Consider the following 7,986-nt stretch of genomic DNA (forward strand, 5'->3'; position numbering starts at 1 on the left):
TCCGATTAGGGTTTTTCCTGTTAAGTTATTTCAAAATCTCTTCTCTGACTTTTAACACGTTTAAGATGTGTGCTTGTTTGAACTCTGGCTTGACTTGTCTGTTTACCACCTTCTAAACTCGATTGATGTTGAAAACCCTAATCATTCTTGGGTTCATTCAAGTTTCTGAAGCTATTTGTTAATGTTTGTTTGATTTACTTGTTCATCATCTTTAAACTCGATTGGTGTTGAAAACCCTAATTTTTTCGGGTTCATTCGAGTTTCTGAGACTATTTGCTAGATATTGTCGAATTTATTTGTTTATCATCTTTAAAATTGATCGATGTTGAAAAACCCTAGTTTTCTTTTGGCTCTATTCGAGTTTCTAAACTGCTTGTTCAACTTATTTGTTTATCATCTTTTAAGCTTGAATATTGTTTAAGAAAACCTATGTCTTTGAGTCGAAATTGCTCGTTTGAATGCCTGACTTGATTTGAAGTTTCTTGTTTCAGCATCTCTTTGCCTTATATGATTCCTCTAATTCTGGGTTCTTACTATCTTTGAAACTCGACTATGCTGTGAGACCCTTTGCATGCTCCTGACACTCTATTTTTCTTACTACTGATTCAATGAGACCTGACCTACTTGACTATCATGTTTTGAATATTTGCTATCTACTGACTTTGTACTACTATTGCATGTTGTTTCTTTTGCCAATAGCTTGGCCTCGCATGTCTTTTGTTTGTGCATTCTATTTATGTGCTGAGGTTCCTTCTTTGATTGATGCTTAATTTTGGGACTGATTTTAAAACTTCCCTATTTGTGAACTCTAATTTTACTCGCCTGTTAAAGTGATAGATTATATTCCTTACTTATTACCTTGCTGAATCTTTTTCCCAAAAAAAAACACAAGTGTATCTCTGTACTTGGACTCGATTATGTACTTGATGTATTACTACTTTCTTTTATGGTAATAATCAGTCTGCCTACAAACTGATCTTTCTTTCCTTCTTTTGAACATGTTATCCCCATTAAACAAGTAATTCCTCAATTAAAGGGGACTCACTTGGTTGACTGATTCTGATTGCTGATTACTTCCATATTTGCATTGAACTTTATTTACTGCCTTATTTCTCACATGTTTTCAAAACTATAAATACCCACCTCCTCTTCTTGCAAATAGACGAACACAAGGGATAAAAACACTTGAGTTCAGACACACACCTCACTAAAATCTCTCTCTCTCTTTTTTTTTTTGCTACTTGTATTGCTGCCTTACCTAGCCGGATGAAAGCCAAGGCTAGGCTGTGGGAAGCTTGCTCATTTTTTCTCTGCATTTGCATCTTGACTGGTATGTTCTAACTAATTTTCAGCATCAGCAACATGTTCTTTACTGTTTCTTTCATCCTTGTTTGTCTCCTGTTTGTATTTAACCAAGTTTCATTATTAAGCATGCTGAAGTCTGCCTTTCTGTTCGGAGTTAATGCTTCTGTTAATTACTTATCATGGCTTGAGAACCTTAAATCGCCATCCCCAATGTGTTTGGTATCTGTAGTTGGTTTGGGGCATGACAGCATTGAACATTGTTGTGCATGACCCAAACTTTGTCCCCCTGGGATCATAACCTCCATGTTTCCTCTAGTTGTTGTGTGTTCTGGTTGGCTTATAGGCATGCCAGCACCTTCTATTGTTGTGCATGCCCAAAGCTGACCCCTGCCTAAGTACATAGGCTCCTTGCAATGGATTCTCAACCCCTGACCCCCTTTGTATGAAGTTATTGACTCTGTGTTTTACTAATTATTGTTTCCCTATCACCCTTTACCCCTCTCGTTTATCCCCTCAGTTTGAACTCTATTCCTGCACTTCCACTATCTTCTTAGACTTAAGTTCTGCCCCTCTTATGTGAGCCTTGCCTTGGGTCCCATGAGCTCCCTCTGAACTTGGACATATAAGGGCTGGCCCTTCCACACTGCACTTTTCTCTATCTAGTTCTATGAACCTGGGTGTAAGCAGTGCCCGGGGTCCCTTGAGACCCTTAGGGAACTCTGACACACCCAGGTCCGAGAAAGGCTTTGAAACATGTGGTATTTGAGGTGTTTTGTTCCATAACTCCGAGAGGAAGTCAGAATCAGGCTTCCTATGGTTTTACTTTCCTTTTTATGTATTTTTCTTGATATAATTCAGCAACTGATCTGTAATAATTTATAATAAACATTTGGGGTTGGCTAGTAAAGAAGGGATGGGTAATTATGCATGCTCAAGGGTAGAAAACATGCCCACAGGATTTGTGTTTTGAATGATTCAATTCTGCATTTAGAAAGCATGCCTATAGGACTATTTTACATCCCGCGTGTTCAATTCTACATTTTAGACACCATGCCTATAGGGATTCATTTCAAATTCTGCATGTTCAACTTCATACCTAGATAACCTGCCTATTGGACTTTATTTTAAATTATGCACGCTTGTTACAACTTAGACATCATGCTCTAGGATCTAAAAGGCTATAAACGGGTAGCGTGTTTATAATGTTAAAATTAGTATAATGTATAGAAATCATGCCTATAGGAATTCCCAGGTGAAAATCCTGCCTGTTTCCATTTCACATTCGACTAGATATCATGTCTATAGGAATTAAAACCAGTAATAATGGATATCATCATCTGCAGAATCTGAGACTAGTCTAATTTAAAAATCAGTCTATTCTGAACCAGTTTTTAAGTAACTCAATCTCCCTATTGAAACGGTTTAGCAAGTATGCCTATAGGATTTCAAACCGCTCATTTTTAAGTTTGTTACTGCTTTGCCACAGTCTGAATCGGTAATAGATACCATGCTCATAGGATCCTATCCCAAACACTTAGGCAAACCTTAGGTATTAACAATAAACAAAGCAGAGCCCGTTTCTGTTAGTAATTGCTACAACCAGCAGGCAGGCCTGATTCGGACTTCTTATCTGAGTTATGTAATAAATTGGTCTGCTGCAACAACTTAAACTCCCCTTTTGCCTTAATATTTTCAGACCCTACTTGTTGTTTAAGTCATGCTATTGATTGCTTTGTTTGAGGAGGTATATATGAGCCTTCATTGTTTATGTGCTTCCCCTGTTATTGTTCTGTCCTATATGTTTTGTATGTCGCCTTAGATTTTTCACCTTTGACAGCTCAAAGTCAGCCTAATATCCCTCCTTTTTAGGACTAGTAGTCCTAAGTGCCTCCAGGACTTATAGGAATGAGACGGGTAATAGCATGCAATAGTGGTCGAGACCAATCCGCGTTTTAGTACCTTAATGGGTGGGAAGGCTAGATATGGATATGATGACCGGTGCGCTAATGCCACGTGTAGACCCTCTTTTGAGGAGTGATTACCAGTTATTGCATTAATGTTATCCATATTATAAATAAACCTAGGACCCCTTCCCCTCTCTTTCTTTATCTTTAAAGTATTATGACTTCTTTTCAAAAATCAGCCTTTTAATAATTGTTCTTTCAAACATTATTTACTTCTAAGCATTTGTGTATTAAAATCCCCTCTAATTTGAGCCTTATCTGCCTACATGTTAATTGCACCAAATTCACAAAGAATTGTCTGGCCGGGAACCACACTAGTGGATCCTGAGGGGTGCCTAACACCTTCCCCTTGTGATAATTTCAAGCCCTTACCCTATCTCTGGTTATCAAAATGTAGTTGTAGTTGAACCTTGTAGGTTTCCTAATGCACCATAAATCATTAGGTGGCAACTCTTCAAAAAATGCAAAACCCAGTTCCCAAAAGGAACGAGTTGTCCCATATCCCAAATGTCATTAACCCGATTCTCCCAACGCGAGGAGGGAAAAAAGGGGGCACGACAGCATGGCGACTCTGCTGGGGATTTTTAGGCTTTTACCATTTCAGATTATTCTTGTGAATTTGTACCTCTCCCTATGTGCGATTATCTGTTTATTTAATTTAAGCATTTAATTTCTTCTTTAGAAGCAAAACTGACATATTTTTCTTGTTTTCTTTTCTTTATTGCCTTAAATTATGAAACTGTTGTATTTATTGCTTTCCTAATGTGCAAATACATGGCAACATGCTTTTAATTATTGCATAATCATGCTCAACATCATACTCCACTCGTGCTAAAACAAATACCATAGTAACGCTTATAATGAGTGGTTGCACTCTTCCTATATCATTACCCCCTAAATTCGGAAAGGCATATTTGCGGTAAAACTAGTCGATCAGCGGTGCAGTCGACACGTCCGATCCTTCCCCCTTGAGTTGTCCACTCAAGGGTACCAGTCTAAAACCCCATAGAAACCTTACTCTGTTTAAATTATGCATGCATCATGGTCAAACCTAGCCGGGTCAGTTATGTTGTCCACATAATGATCCTTTAAGATAGCCTTGTTCAAAGTCCATTGGGTTTCCCTAAACCCAAAACGGACGTCGTCACGTTCTGTGCATTTATTTGGAGAACTAGATTGCTTCATGCTAATTGTTGATGTTAAATAGTCGAGTCTGGTGGGGGTAGGGTCTAACCCTTCTGTTTTGCAGATAATGAGGCACGAAATCCCCAGATTCGGCATGGTCACCAAAATCCACCCAAGATTGCTGAGTTGATGGGAAGATTTGCATTCTAGTGACAAAATCTCAAAAGGGTTGAAGACTGTTAAGAGGCTGAAGGGACCGAAGGCGGATATCTAGCCAGAGCATACCTGTTGCTGGGACTTCGCGAGTTGGGGAAGCTGTTCGAAGAGCCAAGGATGCCGAATCTGGGAAAGGTCCTTCTGGGACCAAGTAGATAGGAATTTATCCTCTTTGCTTAAAATGTAACAAGGCCAGTGGCCATTAGTAACTTTTATTTCCTGTTTATTTAATGTCGATTTGGGATCCGTCTTATCTTTATCAATGAAATGAGGCATTTAGCATTCCAAGTTCTCCAAATCAACTTGTCGCTAGGCCCACCTCGGGCACAACAAAGTTCCCAAATTAGGACACGATTTACATTCCTGCACTACGTGTTTAAATATCGCAATACTTTTTATGATCCTCACTAACTTGTTTACCTTTTTGTTTTATTTTGATTTTTTATTCCCCTCCCCAAAGGTTAGTTCGTGCACTCTGGCATGATCATCTTAAGTAGAGGGGCATATCTCAAGAATTGGACTATTAGGACAACCAGAGCCCGGCGAGCCTCGGGGTAGCAAGGCTAAAACAAGCATCATGCACTGTTTTATTTACTAGATGATTTTTTTTTCGCATCTTTATTCCCGCAATAAGATCTTCAATGTTCAAAGCAATTATGAAATTTATCAAAGCATTTTGACTTTTTCTTATGAATCAACACTCATTATTATTTTTCTCTCATTACTTTACTTATACAGCATTACTATTACTTATCTTGATGAACCAATGACTGTGACATGCAATGAGACAATGCAACAAACAGACATTGATTCAGAGGAAGATGACATACCAGAGGAAATTGTCAAAGAAGTAGAGAACTTTGAGAACAGACCTAAGTCCAACCTAGACGAGACAGAAATTGTTAACCTGGGAGATGCAGAAAATGTCAAGGAAACACGAATCGGTTCTCACTTATCGCCATCAGAAAAGAAAAAATACACAGAATTTCTAAGGGAATATGAGGACATATTCGCCTGGTCATATGACGACATGACTGGTCTGAGTACGTCTATTGTGGCTCACAAACTGCCAACCAATCCGACATGTCCGCCGGTAAAGCAAAAGCTCAGAAAATCCAAGCCTAACATGAGTTTAAAAATCAAGGAAGAATTCACTAAGCAAGTCAAAGCTAAGGTTCTCAGGGTAGTAGAACACCTGACATGGTTAGCCAACATCGTGCCAGTGCCAAAGAAGGACGGGAAGGTCAGAGTCTGTGTCGACTGAAAGACGACTTCCCTTTGCCGAATATACACATCCTGATTGACAATTGCGCCAAGTATGAGCTACAGTCATTCGTGGATTGTTTTGCTGGTTACCATCAGATCTGGATGGATGAAGAAGATGCTGAGAAAACGGCTTTCGTTATGCCGTGGGGAATGTATTGTTACAAGATGATGCCATTCGGCCTGAAGAATGCAGGGGCCACCTACATGAGGGCCATGACTACCATTTTCCATGATATGATACACAAGGAGAAAGAGGTATATGTGGATGACGTTATCATCAAATCCAAGAAAGTTACCGACCACATAAAAGATCAGAGGAAGTTTTACAACAGATTAAGGAGGTACAACCTGAAACTAAACCCCGCAAAATGTGCATTTGGGGTTCCCGCCGGGAAGTTGCTTGGATTTATTGTGAGTCGCCGAGGAATAGAACTGGATCCATCAAAAGTCAAAGCCATTCAAGAACTACCACCGCCAAAGAACAAGAAGGACATGATGAGTTTCTTGGGAAGACTCAACTACATCAGCCAGTTCATAGCACAATCTACAGTCATCTGTGAGCCAATCTTTAAGATGTTGAAGAAGGACGCTGCTACCAAAGGGACCGATGACTGTCAAAAGGCCTTCGACGGAATCAAGGAGTACCTGTCAACACCACCAGTCTTGGTCCCGCCTGAGCCAGGTAGACCCTTATTACTCTACCTTGCGGTGTTGGATAGAGCTTTCGGTTGCGTTCTGGGGCAACATGACAAAACAGGAAGAAAGGAACAAGCCATCTATTATCTCAGCAAGAAGTTCACCCCGTACGAGGCCCGATAATTCTCTTTTGGAGCGCACCTGTTGTGCTTTGACTTGGGTGGCTCAGGCATTACTTCTGTTCCTATACTACATATCTCATATCAAGGATGGATCCTTTGAAGTACATCTTTCAGAAGCCCATGACCGCTGGCAAGCTAGCCAAGTGGCAAATCCTGTTGAGTGAGTTTGACATTGTCTACGTGACTCAAAAAACGGTCAAGGGACAAGCACTGGTAGATCACCTCGCTGAGAACCCCGTGGATGGAGAATACAAACCCCTGAAAACGTATTTTCCTGATGAAGAGGTATCATTCGTAGGAGAAGATATTGCAGAGTCCTATGATGGTTGGAGAATGTTCTTTGCTGGAGCAGCAAACTACAAAGGAGTTGGCACAGGAGTAGTCTTGGTATCAGAAACCGGTCAGCATTATCCAGTGTCCGCCAAGCTCAGGTTTCCCTGCACCAATAATATGGCCGAATACGAAGCTTGCATCTTGGGGCTAAAAATGGCCATTGACATGAACATTCAATAGCTGCTAGTAATTGGAGATTCAGACTTACTTATACATCAGGTACGAGAAGAATGGACAACCAAGAACTCCAAGATACTCCCGTATCTGCATCATGTACAGGAATTGAGAAAGAGGTTCACAAAGACAGAATTCTGACATGTTCCTAGAATCCAGAATGAATTCGCCGATGCATTGGCTACCCTGTCATCCATGATACAGCATCCCGATAAGAATTTCATTGATCCCATTCCGGTGAAAATCCATAATTAGCCAGCTTACTGTGCCCATGTTGAGGAAGAAGTAGACAACAAGCCTTGGTTTCATGATATCAAGGAATATTTGGCGAAAGAAGAGTACCCGGAGCTTGCCAATCATACCCAGAAGCGCACACTTCGGAGATTATCCAACAACTTCTTTCACAGCGGAGGAATCCTGTATAGGAGGACTCCCGATTTAGGATTATTAAGATGTGTCGACGTAAAGAAAGCATCCAAGCTACTAGAGGAAATTCATGCTGGGACCTGCGGTCCACATATGAACGGTTTTTTCTTAGCAAAGAAGATACTCCGGGCGGGTTACTTTTGGATGACTATGGAAACGGACTGCATCCTGTATGTCCAGAAATGCCACCGCTGTCAGATACATGCAGACATGATAAAGGTACCTCCAAACGAGCTTAACACAACAAGCTCACCGTGGCCGTTCGCCGCCTGGAGAATGGACGTTATTGGACCAATCGAGCATGCCGCTTCCAACGGACAAAGGTTCATCCTAGTAGCCATCGACTATTTCACCAAATG

The sequence above is a fragment of the Nicotiana attenuata genome, chromosome 7 (assembly GCF_001879085.1).
Source record: "Nicotiana attenuata strain UT chromosome 7, NIATTr2, whole genome shotgun sequence".
NCBI classification, from domain to species: Eukaryota; Viridiplantae; Streptophyta; class Magnoliopsida; order Solanales; family Solanaceae; genus Nicotiana; species Nicotiana attenuata.